Source organism: Marmota monax, unplaced genomic scaffold (genome assembly GCF_021218885.2).
Source record: "Marmota monax isolate L192 unplaced genomic scaffold, Marmota_monax_Labrador192_F-V1.1 WCK01_AAM20220418_F8-fsc00012, whole genome shotgun sequence".
In the NCBI taxonomy this organism is placed as follows: domain Eukaryota; kingdom Metazoa; phylum Chordata; class Mammalia; order Rodentia; family Sciuridae; genus Marmota; species Marmota monax.
The window spans coordinates 13072600-13092171 of record NW_026695227.1 but is presented as its reverse complement, the minus strand read 5'-3'; the positions used below and the strand labels follow the sequence as shown (position 1 = coordinate 13092171).

The following is a 19572-nucleotide window of genomic DNA, read 5'->3' as shown; positions in this document are numbered from 1 at the left end:
CCTCCCCTCCCCTCCCACCCCTCTTCTCTCTCTACCCCCTCTATTGACCTTCATTTCTCCCCCTTGTATTATTTTTCCCTTTCCCCTCATTTCCTCTTGTATGTTCTTTTGTATAACCCTGAGGGTCTCCTTCCATTTCCATGCAATTTCCCTTTTCTCTCCCTTTCCCTCCCACCTCTCATCTCTGTTTAATGTTAATCTTCTTCTCATGCTCTTCGTCCCTACTCTGTTCTTAGTTACTCTCCTTATATCAAAGGAGACATTTGGCATTTGCTTTTTAGGGATTGGCTAGCTTCACTTAGCATAATCTGCTCTAGTGCCATCCATTTCCCTGCAAATTCTATGATTTTGTCATTTTTTAATGCAGAGTAATACTCCATTGTGTATAAATGCCACATTTTTTTAATCCATTCGTCTATTGAAGGGCATCTGGGTTGGTTCCAAAGTCTTGCTATTGTGAATTGAGCTGCTATGAACATCGATGTAGCAGTGTCCCTGTAGCATGCTCTTTTTAGGTCTTTAGGGAATAGACCAAGAAGGGGAATAGCTGGGTCAAATGGTGGCTCCATTCCCAGCATTCCAAGAAATCTCCATACTGCTTTCCAAATTGGCTGCACCAATTTGCAGTCCCACCAGCAATGTACAAGTGTACCCTTTTCCCCACATCCTCGCCAGCACTTGTTGTTGTTTGACTTCATAATGGCTGCCAATTTTACTGGAGTGAGATGGTATCTTAGGGTGGTTTTGATTTGCATTTCTCTGACAGCTAGAGATGGTGAGCATTTTTGCATGTACTTGTTGATTGATTGTATGTCCTCCTCTGAGAAGTGTCTGTTCAGGTCCTTGGCCCATTTGTTGATTGGGTTGTTAGTTATCTTATTGTCTAATTTTTGGAGTTCTTTGTATACTCTGGATATTAGGGCTCTGTCTGAAGTGTGAGGAGTAAAGATTTGTTCCCAGGATGTAGGCTCTCTATTTACCTCTCTTATTGTTTCTTTAGCTGAGAAAAAACTTTTTAGTTTGAGTAAGTCCCATTTGTTGATTCTAGTTATTAACTTTTGTGCTATGGGTGTCCTATTGAGGAATTTGGAGCCGACCGCACAGTATGTAGATCGTAGCCAACTTTTTCTTCTATCAGACGGCGCGTCTCTGATTTGATATCAAGCTCCTTGATCCATTTTGAATTAACTTTTGTGCATGGCGAGAGAAAGGGATTCAGTTTCATTTTGTTGCATATGGATTTCCAGTTTTCCCAGCACCATTTGTTGAAGATGCTATCCTTCCTCCATTGCATGCTTTTAGCCCCTTTATCAAATATAAGATAGTTGTAGTTTTGTGGATTGGTTTCTGTGTCCTCTATTCTGTACCATTGGTCCACCCGCCTGTTTTGGTACCAGTACCATGCTGTTTTTGTTACTATTGCTCTGTAGTATAGTTTGAAGTCTGGTATCGCTATACCGCCTGATTCACACTTCCTGCTTAGCATTGTTTTTGCTATTCTAGGTCTTTTATTTTTCCATATGAATTTCATGATTGCTTTCTCTATTTCTACAAGAAATGCCTTTGGGATTTTGATTGGCATTGCATTAAACCTATAGAGAACTTTTGGTAATATCGCCATTTTGATGATGTTAGTTCTGCCTATCCATGAACAGGGTATATTTTTCCATCTTCTAAGATCTTCTTCTATTTCTCTCTTTAGGGTTCTGTAGTTTTCATTGTATAAGTCTTTCACCTCTTTTGTTAGGTTGATTCCCAAGTATTTTATTTTTTTTGAAGATATTGTGAATGGAGTGGTTGTCCTCATTTCCATTTCAGAGGCTTTGTCGCTGATATACAGGAATGCCTTTGATTTATGCGTGTTGATTTTATATCCTGCCACTTTGCTGAATTCATTTATTAGCTCTAATAGTTTCTTTGTAGACCCTTTTGGGTCTGCTAGGTATAGAATCATATCATCTGCAAATAGTGATAATTTAAGTTCTTCTTTTCCTATTTTGATGCCTTTAATTTCTTTCGTCTGTCTAATTGCTGTGGCCAGTGTTTCGAGAACTATGTTGAACAGAAGTGGTGAGAGAGGGCATCCCTGTCTTGTTCCAGATTTTAGAGGGAATGCCTTCAATTTTTCTCCATTCAGAATGATGCTAGCCTGAGGCTTAGCATAGATTGCTTTTACAATATTGAGGTATGTTCCTGTTATCCCTAGTTTTTCTAGAGTTTTGAACATAAAGGGATGCTGTACTTTGTCAAATGCTTTTTCCGCATCTATCGAGATGATCATATGGTTCTTATTTTTAAGTCTATTGATGTGGTGAATAACATTTATTGATTTCCGTATATTGAACCAGCCTTGCATCCCAGGGATGAATCCTACTTGATCATGGTGCACAATTTTTTTGATATGTTTTTGTATCCGATTCGCCAGAATTTTATTGAGGATTTTTGCATCTAGGTTCATTAGAGATATTGGTCTGAAGTTTTCTTTCTTTGAAGTGTCTTTGTCTGGTTTAGGTATCAGGGTGATGTTGGCCTCGTAGAATGAATTTGGAAGTTCTCCCTCTTTTTCTATTTCCTGAAGTAGCTTGAAAAGTATTGGTATTAGTTCCTCTTTAAAGGTTTTGTAAAATTCTGCTGTATACCCATCCGGTCCTGGGCTTTTCTTAGTTGGTAGTCTTTTGATGGTTTCTTCTATTTCCTCAATTGATATTGGTCTGTTTAGGTTGTCTATATCCTCCTGACTCAATCTGGGCAGATCATATGACTTCAGAAATTTATCGATGCCTTCACTATCTTCTAATTTATTGGAGTATAAGGATTCAAAATAATTTTTGATTGTCTTCTGTATTTCTGAAGTGTCTGTTGTGATATTGCCTTTTTCATCCCGTATGCTAGTAATTTGAGTTCTCTCTCTTCTTCTCTTCGCTAGCATGGCTAAGGGTCTGTCGATTTTGTTTATTTTTTCAAAGAACCAACTTTTAGTTTTGTCAATTTTTTCAATTGTTTCTTTTGTTTCAATTTCATTAATTTCAGCTCTGATTTTAATTATTTCTTGCCTTCTACTTCTTTTGCTGTTGTTTTGCTCTTCTTTTTCTAGGATTTTGAGATGAAGCATGAGATCATTTATTTGTTGGTTTTTTCTTTTTTTAAGGAATGAACTCCAAGCAATGAATTTTCCTCTTAGAACTGCTTTCAATGTGTCCCATAGATTCCGATATGTTGTGTCTGTGTTTTCATTAATCTCTAAGAATTTTTTAATTTCCTCCTTGATGTCTTCTATAACCCATTGATCATTCAGTAACCTATTGTTCATTCTCCAAGTGATGTATGCTTTTTCCTTCCTTCTTTTATCGTTGATTTTCAGTTTCATTCCATTATGATCAGATAGGATGCATGGTATTATCTCTACTCCTTTATATTGTCTAAGCGTTGCCCTGTGACATAATATATGATCTATTTTTGAGAAGGATCCATGTGCACAAGAAATGAGGATATAGGGCAGATATCGAATGAACTTACCAAAATTGTGTGTGCTATTTAAATTTTCTCAAAATTATTCAAATTTCTCTGGCCTAGAAATCAGGACAGAATCTCAGGACAGATGGCTTAGTAATGAGTTTTTCACCTCTTTCGGCTGCCAAGCAATTTGGAAATTGCACTAGGCCTGGCCCCTGTCAGTATAGTTCAGCACTTCAACATGAAGACTAGTCTGATACAAGGAAGTTGTCATCATCATCAGCTAATGTTTAGCAAGTGTGGCACACTGAGTGTCATGAAAATGGAAAGAATGTTCTGTTCTGATGATGATTTCATAACAAGTTTGAGTTGTAGCTGCACTTCTGTGTTGAGCTAAAAGTTCAACTTATATTTCCAGTCCAAACTCCCTTCTTACTTTGGGCCGAGTTATTCAATTATCTATTAGGCCTTTTTAGTTAGATATCATGCAGGCCCCCCAAAGTACACATGTTCACTGTTCTTGATCTTCGCTAAGAAAACACTTCATGCTCCAGTGTTTCCATTTCAGTAAAATAACCCCATCCAGACAGCTACTGGTTTAAGCCTAGAATCATTCTTGGTCCTTCCCTCATTCCCTCCATCACATTTAGTCACCATCGCCTGTTGACTCTACTTTCTAAATATCTTCTGAATCTACGTCTCTCCATCCCCACTGCCATCTTGATCTTTGGGTCACCATCAGTTTTGAACTACTCTTGAGTGCAGCTGCCTGTCTGAAGGTCATCGGCTTTGTCCTTCTCTGCCCAGTCCTTTTTCTCTATGGAGCCAATGTGGTATATTATGTCAGATCATGCCATTCTCCCACTCTAAAGCATCCCATGCTTCATTCTGGCCATGGAATGAAGTCTGAACTCCTCAGTGTGGTTTAGAAAGCTATTATCTCCCTCCCCACAGCATTTTTTAAAAAATATTTTTATTAGTGAATTATGGTTGTATACAATTTGACATAATCATATATGCATGGAGTAAAATTTGCTCCATCTCAGTCCCCAGTACTTCTTCTTTTCCTGTTCTTGTCCCACCCCTGTTCCCCTTCCTCTACTCTACTGGTCTTTCTTCTATTTATTTATTGTTTTGTAATTTGGTGCTTTTTAGATATACATAAAGTGGAATTCACTGTGGTACATCCACATATGTACATAGCATAATTTGGTCAATACCTTTCTCTAGTTCCTCTCTTTTCTTATTTCTTCTTCCTCCCCTGCAACCCTCTTCCTATTTTCTACTGATCTCCCTTCTATTTTCATGGTACTTCCCTCCTTTTCCCCCTTACTTTGCTCTAGCTTCTGCATATGAGACCCTTGACTCTTCCGCATACTGGACCCTTGACTTTCTGAATCTGGCTTATCTTAATAATGATAACATTTCCATCTATTTACTAGCAAAAGCCACATTTTTTTCTTTTTTTATGGCTAAGTAGAACTCCATTGTGTGTGGGGGTGTGTGTGTATGTATGTGTTTGTGTATGTATGTGTATATATATATATATATCACATTTTCTTTATCCATTCATCTGTTGATGAGCCCCTGGGCTGGCTCCATAAGCTGGCTATTGTGAATTGTGCCTACAACCTTTCCTATAAGTTAGTCATTTAGTCAGAAAATATTTGAGTGCCTGTGCCTGTTGTGTGCCAGACCTTGCTTTAGGCTCTGGAGATAAAGCAGTGAAAAAAAAACCTGTCACTTATCTGAAGATACTTGCATGCTAGTGGGAAGACCCACCAATAAATATGTAAACAAAAAATGAATGATTTTAAGTGCTGACAGATACACAGAAGGAGATCTTTGTGAGAGGTGCCTCCTTAAGTGTCTCTTTATCTCACAGAAAACTAAGTCAGACATTTCAGATATGCTCTTCTGCCATTACACTTGAGAACTCTTACGTTATTTCTTGTTTAATTGTTGAACTTTTATCATGGGCCATCATAGATCTTCATATCTAGTTACACTAGTTGTTGCCTGGTATATGTAATATTATTAATCACTATTTGTTAAATAGATGAATGTTATTTCCTTGGTATGAATTAGTTGATAGACTTTTATCTTATTGCTTAAATTTTTTTAAAAAATATGCATATATATTGAAATAAAAAAATTGGTAAAAAATAAGACTCTGAAATTTATAACTGTTCAGATATTTGCGGATACACACACACACACACACACGTACATACTACATTTACCTTTTACACACTTAACATTTATACCAAATCAACAAATTCTTATAGATAGTGAAATTCTATATATTACTCATTTCTTAGTTATTCTGAGAAATTATTTTGTTTGGACAATTGTGAAATCAAAAGTATGCTCTGAAATTAAAATACCACAAGAAAAGAATAGACATGACATTGGGTCATTTTAGCTTAGAAGCAAAACAGTGCATGGAATCTGCATAATCATTTTGGGCAAAACTTTATTAATCTTTCTGTTTGCTTAATATATTTGCCTTTGTAAAGTTTATACTATCAATCTACTATATCAAGTGTGAAGTTCTTGCAAGATTAGTAGAATAGCAGGAGGCCTCTCTAGAGGAAAATGGAATTACCACACTCTCTTCCATCTTCAGGTTCTACTGAAAAGAGTATTTTGTTCAACTATGCTCACCATAATGTCAAGCAAACCACACAAATAATTCAACTTGAATAAAGTTTAGATTGGCTTTATATGTTTTTTTTTTCAGAAGTAGTTTGTCCTATCCTTAAAGTTCTTAGTTACCTTTTTTTTTTGGGGGGGAAGGGGGTTGGGGTTGGGGGGGGTACCAGGGATTGAACCCAGGGGCACTTAACAACTGAGCCCTTTTTATTTTTTTATTTTGAGACAGGATTTTGCTAAGTTGCCCAGGTCCTCAGGGCCTCACTAAGTTGCTGAGGCTGGCTTTGAACTTATGATCCTCCTACCTTAGCTTCCTGAGTTGCTGGGATTACAAGCATGCACCACCACGCCCAGCCTTCATACACAATTTTGACTATTTTGCCTTTGTCTTTTGTATTTGGATGAAACAAACTTTGGGGAACTGAGTTTCAAGTCTTTTGGTTATTTTCTTCTTAAATTCTTACAATGCCCTGTGTTTTTCCTGTGACTATTCAGTATGTGTATCAGAGTTTCCATTAGCTTTTAAATAAATCTTTGCACAAAGAACCTACAAGAATAGCTGTCTTATCAATTTCTCTTAAAGGCGAATAGTTTTTTTTTTCTAACTACCATTTCTCACCAAGTCCAGTGCTTGAAAATATTCTGAGATATATGCCTAGAGTTTGAGATCAGCTGCTGGATTCCCAAGCGAAAATAGTTGTAGACAAAACACAGCATGTTGTTGTAGAAAAATTGTAATCTTGGAGTTAAAAGCCACTAGACCAGGGTATTACTTCAGACTGTGTTATTCCTATTCCTCTCTTTAAGTCTTCTTTTCCAAACCAACCAAGAACTTGGTATTGGATTCTTTGCTATTATTAGTTTAAGCAGATCATTATTTTGTAGATAATTACTTGTGTACAAACTTTACCCTGTAGTACATGCCAGCCTTAAATATAAAAAGTATTCCTGTCAATAGAAATCCTTCCACATCCTTCTCAATATTTCCACAATTACAACCTAAATACACCTACTTGTCTGAGTTTTAATGTTCTGCATCCTATATCCCATTCCATAGCTTAAAACATGAATGAAAGAGGCACATGGCCTGGAAAACATGTCTGAGTAATGAATTCTGCAAACCCATGTGACTGTTGGGCTTCACAGATTCCAAATCCCAACTTTTTTAAAAAGAGAAGAAGAAAGTACCCAAATCAAAATTACCTGTGGCAACATGGAAAAACCCATTGAGCCTGCCACTGGCAAAACTCATCAGAGATATGGCTTTCCAAATGTGAAAACACATAAAACAAAGCATTCTTTCTTTATGATAATGATTTGAATTTCTAATTCTCTGGGCCCTACAAGTTTATTATGAAAACCATGTTCAGTTCCCCTAAGGGGCAAGAAAGAACCACTTCCTATTGCATAAAGTTATAGAATTATAACAGCAAAATTTTAAAGCCCCATAATTTGTTCCTTGAGTAGCATTATATTGTCCTCCTCTGGGTTACGTAATTCTGCCTTGGTCTTTCAAACACAGAAACATTTTACCCTTGACACAATTTGGAATTTGGAACTGCCTGTGAAAACATGAATAACTTCATTTTTCCATTTGAAAAGTCCCTAAACACAAATTGATAAATTCTCAAAGAATTTCAGTGCAGAGTGTGCAGGCTAGCATTTCAACTGCCAAGACCTATATTAAAAGTGTTTGAATTGCCAGAAAAAACACAGCTGTTAGTCTATATCTCAAGCAATCTGTACACCATCTTTTAGGCTGAGGAGATTGCAAAATGGGCTGAGGTTAGATGCACATCTTGGAAGAGTCAAATGCTTTGCTTGCCCAACGTAAAAAGCTTTTTAAGTCCCAAATAGTAACACTAAATCAGAATATCAGAAGTTTTAAATTACTTGCTTTTTGAAAATATTGTCCCCACTCCCAACAAAACAAAGTGACAGGATCCACCAACCAAAAGTTTTCTCCTGACCTTTGATTCTATTTGTGATAAGTGTTTGTGTCTTGTTTTAGCTATTATTTAAAAGATTATGGTGGCCTAGAAACTGGCTACCTACGGTAATTTCATGGAGGCATCAATGGAGAGGGTCTCATGAGGTCAGAGTGTCTGTGAGAGAGACCGTCTCTGACATTTCTATAGACTAAATTGAATTCTTGGCACAATCTCGAGCTTGGACCGCATGAGTTTTCCACCTGGCTACTCTTCAATTGTGCCTTAATTTTTACCCTGATAATGTGATAGAATAAAGTGAATCTTTTTTTAACTGAACTTTTGAAGGAAACTGCATAAATTATAAAGGATTATATTTTTGAAAATGTGAAAAGCATCTTTAGATTTTCTCAGTCTCTTTTATTATTAAGTTATATCTTTATATATGTAACATATTCATGGGTTAATTCAGATTTTAAAGGACTGGCTGCAGCAGAGTTAAGATAAGCTTTGGGTTACACATAATATCCTCTGCACAAAATCTAACTCCAGGACCACCCCCTGCCTTCCACCCCCACCACCAACTGTTGCAACTTTCTAGTATCTTAGTGTGTTCTCCTGAGAAACTATGTCTTACATCTTCTGGAATCTTAAATACAACAAAAACAAAACAAAAGTCACTCACACTCAACTTTAAGTCAACTTTTTACAAATAATACTTTGACTAATCCTCTTTATAATTCCTATTTTGTAAGTGAAAAATAAATCCAGAAAATTTAAGTAACTTGTCCAAGGTCACACAATTAAACAATTGCATTTCAAGATGTGAATTCATGTTCTCTATAACTAGGTACCAGTTATCACTTTGAGCTACCTTAAGCCAGCTCATAGTTGGTGCATATCACAATGAAAGTCAGGTGCTATCTGACCCAGAGGGACTAGCAACTGCTCTCAAGGGCCTCTTTATACTTTCTCTTTAGGATACTTTGGATGCTGATGGTGTAAAAATTTGATCAGTAATATATCAAAGTGCTGTTTCCATTTCAGAAATGAATCCAACCTTCAGTCAATATTAATAATATCAAATATCAGAGATTTATTATTCCATATGTGTCAAGAGAATTATAGCCAACACCTAAACATATATATTTCCTGATTTAGATTTAATGATCTTCCTCCTAACTTCTTGCTCTCAGCTACTTTATTAAACATAATGAATGGCTTCTCTTAGGACCTAGTTTTTTCTAGAGGCATGTAACATTGAGACTCTTTTCTGGCATTTGCAGCTGTGATTTTAATTGGATTCATGCCTCTGTGATCCAAACCTCAGAGTCTCCCTGATGAAAATCATAAAACTGTTTAAGTAGAAAGAGACCTTAGAGACCAACTAGTTCCAAAGTCTCAAACTGACAGCTCCTAGGTGGACACTGGCTACAAATATGTCATTTGTATTCCCACAGTAATGACCCAAGTTGAGGTCTTTTTTTAATTAGTTGCAAAATTTTTAAGTGGGTGTATTTTAAATGAAAATTCTTTATGTTGGATTTCTCATGAAAATTTAGAGTAGAATAGAATCACTGAGCTTGTTTTCCTTCATTTGGTCTCCAACTACCAGCTGAATGGAGTGGCAGGTGGTCTCTGAAGATGGACTTAGCTCTCTAGGGTATCGCCATCCTGGCATCCCCTCATTGTCAATAATGTGGTCAGTAGTCTGCTAGCATTGATCATTGTATTTGTATTATTAATTTCTTATAGCCAAATTAGGAAGTAAGAACAATATGTTTGACTTTGTCACATATTCGAATATAAAACATAATCTGAGAGGACTTTGTGTTTAAAAAAAAACATAGAGAACATGTTTCTTTGTGGAAATGAAGAATGCGCCTTTTGGGTTAATATGCAAATGAATCATCTCAGCTTCAAGACCATTTATGTTATTTGCTTGCCCTGTAAGCATTTGAGAATCATGATCTCATCTTATTTTGTAGCTCTGAATAGAGATCGAAAGAGGTTAAATGGCTTCCCTGGGGTTTATATCTACAACTACAGTGAAGGTTTTCTTGCCTTATATTATGATGCTGAGTGTGACAAGTTGGAAATAACAAATACTGATGAATTTGTGAGCTGAAATGTTTTTTAAAAGTTATCTTAATGTTGAGAAATTGTTTAGAAAATAAAATAAGACATGATAGTAAGTTTATATAAACTCAAAATGGGCACAAATATCAGAGTACAAGCATTGTTCTATCCAGACTTCAGAGTCCCCTAAGTCTTTCCTCTTAGAAGATACTTAACCAAGAAGGCTTTCACCATCTTTCATGTCAGCTATTTGTATTTTGTTCAAATTGCTATAGAATTGTGGTAGAATGTATCTGAAATGAAAATGTTAGGCTTGAAAAAATAGTTTAAAAAATAGTCAGTCTCTGTCTCATCCACGCACACACACACGCACACACACACACACACAAACTCCGAAAAATAGTTGGCTTATAAAATTTACTTTTAATAAATTCATATTTTCAAGGTTATATTCTTTTATTCTTCTGTTACTGAATTTATAAGACATAGATGTTGGGCTGAGGATGTGGCTCAAGCAGTAGCGCGCTCGCCTGGCATGCGTGCGGCCCGGGTTCGATCCTTAGCACCACATACAAACAAAGATGTTGTGTCCGCCAAAACTAAAAAATAAATATTAAAAAAAATTCTCTCTCTCTCTCTCTCTCTCTCTTTAAGAAAAAGAAAAAGACATAGATGTCCCTTCTGCCCATAAACACTAATAGAGAGTCTCAGGACAGATTTTTTAAAAAAAATTTTTAGTTGTCAACAGGCCTTTATTTATTTATTTTTACTTATTTATATGCGGTGCTGAGAATCAAACCCAATGCCTCACATATGCTAGGCAAGTGCTCTGCCACTGAACCACAACTCCAGCCTCAGAACAAATTTTAAAATAAAGACATTGGGCCTGGGTACATACCTTAATGGAAGAGTATTGGCCCATCATTCCTATGGCTTTGGGTTTCATCCCCAGTGCTGGAAAAATGAACTAACTATATAAATAAGGAAAGAAAAGAGAGGTCTATAGTGCCACTTGATGCTTTTTAATAAATCACAGAGGCAGTTCATGAAGGCAGGGCTATTTAAGGTTGCATATGCATTCCTTACCTTCTGAAACAACCCACGAAGTCAACCTAGACACTTTCTCAAGTCCTCCAGACACAATTGTTCTACACCTTTAAGGGAGCTTAAGGAGCTTCTAGAACAGGATTTCTAAAACTTAGTGTACATTCTTGATATTTTGTTGTTCCCGACTATTTTATTGGCTTCTGTGATTACTATTATTTTCTTTCAAAAGAACAGATTCCATAATAACAACTGTACTCAAACATTACTCACAATCTTCATCATCAGGAAGTTGCATCCTGTGTTTACTCTAGACAGTGCATGAATACATTTATAATCACATCCACTGTTTAGTCAGGTTAAACAGAAAATGGCTCATCACCATCCTCAATATATCGAGTGGTATTTTTCCTTTAAATATTTGCACCCTATTCTTTTCTGTAGTTTAATAATCTTGTATTTTTAAAGGTATTTCCAAGGTAAGGCCTGTGTAAGATCATAGTGATCACAAAGGAGGGTACAAAAGGTGGTGGAGGATCCAGAGGGTGCATTGACCCAGGCTTTCTAATAGTGGCGTGTTCTCCTGAGCAAATACTACAGATTTGGCTAACTTCTGTTTCCTTGTCATGGAAATGGACAAAGGCCTTGATATTCTGCGATGAGTTGATTTATGTATATGCATTTGCTCTTTAGGAAGCAGAGCGCAGCCATCATGGTAAGTAGGAGCACAGAAATGGGTCATCCACTCTGACTTACATCTATCTTGCACTATTTATTTAATTTGATCAAATGACTTCTGTAAATCTTTCTTTCCTCATCTATACCAGGAATAATGACACTAGTAATGCCTACTGTCTTAGGTCAGTTTCCCTGGGATTTAGACTCTGAGATGGGGATTTGCATGGAGAGGGGGTTATTGTGGGTACCTCATATCCATCTCTGTTGGAGAGTAAAGGAAGGAAGACAGAGCAGAGAGAGGAGCTGAACTACAACGCCAGCTCCCAAAGGCCTCAGCTGATCCCACATGAAGCCTGAGAGATAAGAATGATCCTTCAGAGTTGACCATCTTGAAATAAGTGGGCTGGATCATTAATCTTTTGTAGGGGTCCATCAGGGAGGAAGCATGACTTTGAGTGACAGCTGAGAGCAATTCCTGAAAAGTATCACAGCCAACAACACTGTTGGGATCCAGGGAAATAAGAGCCTCAGTCCAGTTCTCTAGGGGATATCTAGCGATATCCTGCCTTGGAGGATTGCATGAAATGATACATGCACAGAATTTTATCCAGTGCCTATGCTCAATTTGCTATAAACATTACCTAATAGATGCTTACTGAGTATTTGCTATTTGAAAATGCTTCAGGAGACCCTGTTAGGAAAGTATTGAAATAAATAACAAAGGACTCTGCCTTGAAGCGATTATTGTTGTATGGGAAAGAAGTGAAGTAGAGGCTACAGAAGGTCTAATTCTCCTTATCCTTGTGTATGTCCTTTGTATTATTCTGTAATTAACAATTGAATTCCAAATATTTTGTAGCTTTGAAAGTAATAATTGTGTATTCCTTCTCTTGCGTGTCTTGTGATCTAATGGAGGGCCAGAAATATGTGCAAGAAAGAACCTGATTAAAAAAAGCATAACATATGATTAAATATCAAAATGTGTAGCAGGGCCCCTCACTAATGATGGAAATGGTATAGCAGTCAGGAGGGCTTTGGGAAGGAATCGATTTGACCTAGACATTGTTGGTTACATGGACTTTGGATAGGTGAAGGGAAAGAGAGAACTCTAGACTGAAGAAGAGCACAAATGAAGGGGCTGCCTGTGCCTGTGGGTGGTGAGGAAATCAGTCGGGCAGCAATGGCATTTTTTAAATTGACACAATATTTTTACATATTTATGAGGTACAGTATGATAATTCATGTATACAATGTGAGATGGTTGAATAAGGATAATTAGCATTTCTACCTGCATTGGAGATTTTACTTTGACACACATTACTAAATAGACCGCTACTAGTTGCTGGAATTAGATTACTTCTGTGACAGATTGGGGAATTAGTGACTGATCATAGCAGCACTCTTTTGGATTTTTGAGTGACATGGATGAAACCCTATTACAGAAATTGATCTGGTAGAATTGAGGAAGATGAGCTATAAAGGGAATCCAGCATTTATGGAGTGCTTCCAAGGTGATCTCAGTGTCTTCTACTAAGTTTAGTAACTTACCCAGATGACAGATATGAAAGCTAAGATTAGAGGCTGGAATTGGACACCCATAAATCAGATGGTTTGTTGAGACAGCTTTAGCAGAAAGATGATTTAAACAAAAGAAGAAGCATAGACTTTGGATCCAGACTGATGAGGTCGGAGCTCCAGTTGTGCCAGTTATATGACCCTTGACCTTGGACAAGCTTCATAACCACCCATGCTTTTGTTACTATCTGCAAAATGATATAAATAATCCCCACTTTACGAGGTTGAAAGGACAAAATGATAACATAGTAACATGGGAACTAAAGTTACTTGTTATTAATAATACAATTTTTACTGAAATTATTATCACACATCTGGAGCCTCTTCCCTCATCTCTTATATTTTGGATTTGTCTCTGATTGTCTGTTATTAACAGCGCTTAAATAAAACACAGTTTTTAAGTTCCACTTGTAACATGTAATTGTAGAGTTTTACTATCCTTTTATTAAGAATGTCAGAAGGACACTGAAGTTAACTTGGACCTTCTGTTGGTGGATGGAAATGCCATGATGAGAGGCCATTGATAGGAGGTGACACCTTTAAATTTCAAGCCCAAACTAATTATTCTACCTTGAGAACTTTAATTAGTTCAGGGATTAACATATTTAATCATATGTTATGCTTTTTTTTTATCAGGTTCTTTCTTTTTTAAGAAATGTTTTTATTAGTTTATTATACATAATAGTGGGGTTCATTTTTACATAACCATGCACATATAGAATATAATTCCTCCATTTCAGTCCCTAGTGCTTCTTTTTTCCCTTTCCTCCTCTCTCCCTCCTTTCTTCTATTCTACTGGTCTTTCTTCTATTTATTTGTTGTTGTGTTTTTTTTAATTTGGTATACATAAAGGCAAAATTCACTGTTATATATATGTATATATTATATATATATATATATATATATATATATATATATATATATAAAATAATTTGGTCAATTTCATTCTGGAATTCCTTCCTTCTCCTATTACTCCTCCCTCCCTCTCTACCTTTTTGTACTGCATGGGGGCAGCCTATGCAACCATCAACATCTCTGATGGAAAATTACAGCAGATATCCTTGTTTAGACTGGTCCTTCTTTTCCACATTGTTATTGTTCTACCTCAAAGAGAAAGTAGCATCTAGTGGCCAGTGAAGACCTGTAGGTCAGGAGCTATGGGATTGAAATAGTTAAAATTCATTAAAGTTAAAAATTTAGCTCCTCAGCTGCAAATAGCCACAGTTCAAATATTAACATCCATGTATGGCTAGTGGCTAGTGTGATGGGCAACATTGCCGGAACATTTGATGGTCACAGAGAGTTCTTTTGGACAGCTCTACTCCTGAGTCAAACTCAGTGAATTCAAGTTATATCTTTAACACGACTGTCTGCCTGACTTGGAACAAGGAATTGTATCTTTCTGTACCTTGGTTTTATCATCCATAAAACAAGATTGTCAGTACTGGTATCTTATTTCTCCTCATATCTAGCATCTGCTGTGAAGCCTTAAGGACAGTTAGCATTTAATAAGTGCTTTTTTCATCAGAGTTCAACTAAAATTCTGAAGAACTATTTATTTATTTATTTATTATTTTAGTGAGAATTGTAGGATTGGGATTTTTCTGATCTCTGTTTTCTTAGACTACAAAAAAATAGACTTATGATTAATGGGGAAAATAAAGTCAGAAATGGATGAGTCAAAATGGATGGTCACTTCACCTATCAGGAAGAAAGAGGGAGGTAAGAAAGGGAAGAGAGAGGAGAGAAACCTGAATTGATAAATCCTGCGAGAGATAGAGCAAAGACAAATTTCCCCTACATCAGCATTTTACCATAGGCAGGTCCTGAAGCCCAGGATGTAATTATCTTGGCTAGAACTCCTGTGCTAGAGTAAACAGAAATCTGAGTGTGTCAACAAATTATTTAATTAAACAGAGTAGGTGGCAATGTGAAGGCAAAATTATAATGTGCAGTAAGATAATGTGATTGAAAGCTTCAGTTGTGATGGAATGGAGGGAATAAGACATAGGAAGAAAAATTATACAATTCTGGGGACCTGACCACAGACTTGGTTAGCCAATGTGAAAAATGAAATGAGAAATAAAATTAGGAAAATGGAATTGTATCATCCAAGAAAACATTTATTTGGATCCACCCCTCAAGTTTAAACATAAATTTAAAAGCAATCAAGATTAAGCCATGGTTTTAAGTGAGCCAAGGGTCAGAAGGAGGACTGAAAGCAGCATTTAAAAGGGTCTCAGGATTTGTGCCATCAGCATAAAAGTGGTAGTTACAATTAAAAACAGAAGTGAAATGACTGAGACGTATACAAACTAGAAATGAACAGATGGCCAAGGCATTCAGCTTGCTGGGGTGCAAAAGCTGGATATATTTTATATTTCATTCCAAGTTAACAAATATTAGGACATTAAAATGCATGAAACATGGTGTAGAGCCCATCTTGCCATATTTTTATTACCAAGTTAGAAAGAATTAGACTGCATGGAATGGATGCAAATGCTTCAGCCTCAGCAAATGCTGAGTCAGGGGAGATCAGGAAGGGCAGCTGGATTTCTGTTCTCTAAAGAAGAGCCTGGTCAATTGTATCCTAAGCCCTCTTTGTTTCTGCAGGCCTAAGTGGCCACTCACTTCCAAAAAGACGATCAGACTGCTGGATGACACTTTCATTACAGGTGGCAGTAGCACTCAGTGGTGATTACACATGGAAGACATTTTTACTTGACTTCAGTTTGTCACTTACCCTAAGCAATCCTTACTACAAGGTAAGCTTGCTGTGATCAATAGACTATTGATCATACCAGACTGTCATTAAGAGGCCTATTTTCAAACATTTCCTGTTAAGCCTGGAGCTTTCTACATAGGTGGCTGAGGCCACAAGGTTTTTTCATGGGTTCATAAATGTATTGCTGAAGGAACAGTATATGATTAAAGTCAATGGCCTCTCCTAAACTTCCTTGTTTGACCTCAGCCTTTATCTAGGGTTCTGTAATCAGACTATGACTCTGATTCCCTAGTGGAAAACTTGTCAAGTAACTTTGTTCATGATTGTCAAATTCTGGGTTACTAGATTCTCTTTTCTGTCTTCAGAAATATATATCAACATATCCCTGAAAATGAAGAGAAATTTCTGCCTCTTCACTTATCTTTTCATTTTTCCTGAATCAAGATTTCATTCTATTCTTTTATTCATTCATTTAATCTATATTTTTATATTGATCCAGGTACTGATTCAGTAACTAGAAATAAAATGGTCTCTGCTCTTTTGTTTAAAATAGACCAACTTTCTTGCATCCTGTTTATTAACCCAGATTCCTTTTAATAAGATCTAAATGTGGTGGAGAACATCCAGTTCTAACATTTGTGAAGGTTGCAACTTCATACATAAAGACATATCCAAGAGAATATGTGCCATTCCCTTATCTCTACCCTATTACCTGCTCCAAATTACATTCTGGAAAATATTATACACAAAAAGGAAATGCCTGTGAGCAACAATACTTTGATCTCAGGCTGTGGGGTCACTGGAAAAAAAACTATTAGCTTCCTCTAGTATCTCATGAAGATCTGGAAGGGACACCATCTTTGACCAAAGAGAAGAAAACAAGATTGTATATAGTCATATGTTAAATAATTTTATTGTTTTATATGGACATGCGTAAAGATATAGTTATATACAAACTAATTTTATGTCATATATGTATAGTTTACCTATATGCAAAAACAATAGAAAATAACATATTTTAAAATATGGTCAGGACAACCCTCAGTATAACCATGTGTATTATTCAGCTTTCCTTTGCTGTGATAAAATACTTAAAATAATCAGCTGATAAGGAGAGTGATTTATTTTAGCTCACAATTTTGGAGGTTTCAGTCCTTGGTCAGTTGTCCCACTGCTTTTGGGCCGGTGACAAGGCAGAACATCATGGTGAGGAGCACATGGTAGATTGGGTAAAGCTTCTCACTTCATGGCAGCCAGAAAAAAAGAGAGAGAAAAAGAGTGGAAGGGACTTGGATTCCAACATTTCCTTCAAGAGCATATCCCCAGTGACTTTCTGTTATGGTTTGGATGTGAGGTATCCTCCAAGAGCTCACATGTGAGACAATGCAAGAAGTTCAGAGGAGAAATGATTGTGTTGTGAAACTCTTAATCAATCAGTGGATTAATCCCCGGATAGGGTTTAGCTGAGTGGTAACTGAAATGCTAGTGTTTGGCTGGAGGAGGTGGGAATTGGGGCGTGGCTTTGGGGCTATATATGTGTATTTGGCCAGTGGAGTCTCTCTCTTGCTCCTGATTGTCATGTGAGCCACTTCCCTCTGCCACGCTCCTCTGCCATGATGTTCTGCTTCACTTCGAGCCAGAAGGAATGGAGCCTGCTGTCTATGGATTGAGACCTCTGAAACCGTGAGCCTTCACATAAACTTTTCTGCCTTTAAAATTGTTCTGGTTAGATTCTTTAGTCACAGTGGCAAAAAAAAAAAAAAAAAAAAAAAGAAGAAGAAGAAGAAAAGAATGTCGACTAAAATACCTTCCTTCCTTCCTTCCTTCTTCTAGAGCCCACCTCCAAAAGGTTTCACCCCCTCCCAGTAGCCCTGCAGGCTGGTAACTAAGCTGTTAGCACATGGGCCTTAGGAGGACAATTAAGATCCAAATTATAACAATGTGGACTGAGGAAGTGGAGCTTGTGTGTGTGCTGGGATAAAGATGGGGTCTAGGGAGGATGGAGAGACTATGAGAAGGAATGCAGAGCACAGAAACAGAATTTTTATGTCTGCTTGCTATCATTGAATGGGCATGAATGGTGCCATATTCATGATCAGTAGTGGTCGTAGCATAAGGGAGAGTTTGGAAAAAGATGATGATTGGTAGATGGATTAGGGGAAGATGATACCTTGAATATATTAACAGACTGTCCGGCTGTTAATTTAATATATAATGCTATGTATTTGCATATGATATATATTGTTGTATATGCATACACATGCACAAATACACATAAATTATGTACCAGTAGTAAATGGATATAGAAATGTCCTCCACATTTCAAAAGGTCAGAAATCCACAATAAACTTTATTTATATGGTAGAGTTAAGCCACCTTTATTTATAAACTGTGCATCAAAAATAATTTTAAAATACAGCTATATAAAGTTTCCTATAAAGATTGAGTATTAAAACTGATGAAATATGTATATCATTTACAGCCATACCCAGCTGTTGATTACATGATTTTTTAAAAGTCAATAATTATTTCAATATTCATCTAAAATATCCTGATTGAAAGAGGAGATAAACAAATCTATATTAGAAAATGAAAGGAATATGTATATGTAAAGTAAAAAGAGTACTTCAGAGAATTACATAAATGCTTGAGGAAAAATTATGTAAATGTCATTTTTTAGAAACTTAAATATAAAAAAATCCCAAAGTAGCATATTATTATGTCATAAATATGTAACATTCTAAAAGTAATGCTGAAGGCATAAAGCATTTCTCTTTAGGATAAACACTATTTAATGAAAATAGAAAACATTTTCAAAGTGCCCTGATTGCTGAGTGTTTACATCAGCTGCAACTGCTCCAGTCAAAAATAAACACAGATATTTAGGTAGAAAAAGGAACGGAAGTCTGCTTCCCCCCTCCCCCACCACCAGAATACACAATTTAAGGATTAGGTATTTCAATTATAGAGATAATTTTATAGGCTTAAAAAAACAAGACCTATAAGTTGAACAATGAAGTGTATTTTCCAGGACATTTTACAAATATAAATTCTGTTCCCTAGCTCTGCTGTCCTTCTCATTCTCACAGTATTGGTTAGAACAGAGAACAGAGACCCCAAAGGGCCATGAGAGAGACAGAGGGCTCCAGGGTGTTGTGTACCTACAAGTGCTAGGAACTTAAGATGAATTTCATAAAAGATAAATGACTAATATTGAGTGCTTACTATGTGCCAAGCATTGTGAAACATGGTTTTCATTTACTTTTAAAATCTAATCCTTTCAAAACCCTATAAGAGGTTATAATTATTATCCTTGTGTTGTAAATGAAGAAACCAAGATTTGGAGTGATTTATTTTGACTTGCCTAAGGTCAAGGAGGTAGAGCATGGCAGAGCAGGACTGGAACTTGGGAAGCTATACCTGTAACTATTACTT

The 19572-nt window shown here is 36.5% G+C and overlaps 1 protein-coding gene across 13 annotated transcripts in view; it reads left to right on the top strand.

Annotated features, from left to right (window-relative positions):
- Positions 1-19572, top strand: part of Lmntd1 (lamin tail domain containing 1) — a 340293-nt gene that overhangs the window by 97753 nt on the left and 222968 nt on the right. For 2 of the 13 annotated variants that reach the window (XM_058576418.1, XM_058576417.1), the window contains exon 1: positions 14449-17820. The exons of the other annotated variants lie outside the window; for them this stretch is intronic. The gene's annotated coding sequence lies outside the window, so the exon portion shown is untranslated. Of the gene's footprint in view, positions 1-14448; positions 17821-19572 lie in introns of those variants that run through there. 13 annotated transcript variants of the gene reach the window in all.